This window comes from Bubalus kerabau, chromosome 17 (genome assembly GCF_029407905.1).
Source record: "Bubalus kerabau isolate K-KA32 ecotype Philippines breed swamp buffalo chromosome 17, PCC_UOA_SB_1v2, whole genome shotgun sequence".
NCBI classification, from domain to species: domain Eukaryota; kingdom Metazoa; phylum Chordata; class Mammalia; order Artiodactyla; family Bovidae; genus Bubalus; species Bubalus kerabau.
In genome coordinates, this window is record NC_073640.1 from 52,739,574 (window position 1) to 52,739,832 (window position 259).

Sequence of the window (259 nt, forward strand, 5' to 3'; positions counted from 1 at the left end):
ATTTATTTTGCTGTGCCAGGTCTTAGTTGTGGCATTTGGGATCTCCAGTTTTCATTGCAATATGTGGGATTCTTTTTAGTTGCAGCACGTGGGATCTAATCTGGACCCCCTGCACGGGGATGGTGGCCACTGGACCACCAAGAAAGTCCCTAGCATCCCATTTTAAACCTAAGAAAACAAAGTCTGAGAGGTTGGGTAATGTGCCCACAATGACTAAGACAGAAAAACATAAGCCAAGAGCTAAACTTAGGCTTACATA